The sequence below is a fragment of the Arachis hypogaea genome, chromosome 18 (assembly GCF_003086295.3).
Source record: "Arachis hypogaea cultivar Tifrunner chromosome 18, arahy.Tifrunner.gnm2.J5K5, whole genome shotgun sequence".
NCBI classification, from domain to species: domain Eukaryota; kingdom Viridiplantae; phylum Streptophyta; class Magnoliopsida; order Fabales; family Fabaceae; genus Arachis; species Arachis hypogaea.
Genome location: NC_092053.1, coordinates 43,805,745 through 43,806,471, shown reverse-complemented (window position 1 = coordinate 43,806,471; position 727 = coordinate 43,805,745). Strand labels below are relative to the sequence as shown.

Below are 727 nucleotides of genomic sequence, written 5' to 3'. Positions count from 1 at the left end.
AGCCTCAGCTCATAACTCTTGTCCAGAACAATTGTTCTTTTGGAGGAAGTGCACAAGAGGATCCTAATGAGCATCTCACTAAATTCTAAAGGATATGTGACACGGTTAAGTCTAATGGTGTTCATCCTAACACCTATAGATTGCTACTATTTCCATTTTCTTTGAGGGACAAAGCATCAAAATGGCTAGAGTCATTTTCGAAGGAAAGCTTCACCACCTAGGAAGATGTAATGAGCAGATTCTTGACAAGGTTCTACCCTCCACAAAGAGTAAACAGGCTAAGAGCTGAAGTGCAAACATTCAGACAACAGGATAGTGAAACTCATTATGAAGCCTGGGAGAGATTCAAGGATTTGACAAAGAAATGCCCCCTGACATGTTTAATGAGTGAGTGCAAATTCACATCTTCTATGAAGGGCTGAATTGTGAATCAAGAAAAGTTGTAGATCACTCATCTGGAGGTTCCCTGATGCCAGGGCATTTTGGCCAGTTTCGCTGACCTTTTCTTTACTGTTTTTAGGATAGTTTCATGCATTTTCTTAGGAAATAAGCTAGTTTTGGGTAGATATTCACTTACACCTTGATTCAAGCATACATTGTGCATTTTACATGATTTCATGAGGATTTTGCATGAGTTTAGTGACAAATTGTATTTTGCATTACCCATGACTTGGACTAGAACTTTGATGCACTCTATTGCCTGATTTCAGGACCAAAGGAAGCAAGG

The 727-nt window shown here is 39.3% G+C and overlaps 1 non-coding gene across 1 annotated transcript; it reads right to left on the bottom strand.

The window, feature by feature from the left end:
- Nucleotides 1-275: 275 nt before the first annotated feature.
- On the bottom strand, nt 276-382 carry LOC112773568 (small nucleolar RNA R71). Its single transcript, XR_003188113.1, has one exon. It is a non-coding gene; the product is annotated as a small nucleolar RNA R71 (small nucleolar RNA).
- Nucleotides 383-727: the final 345 nt, after the last annotated feature.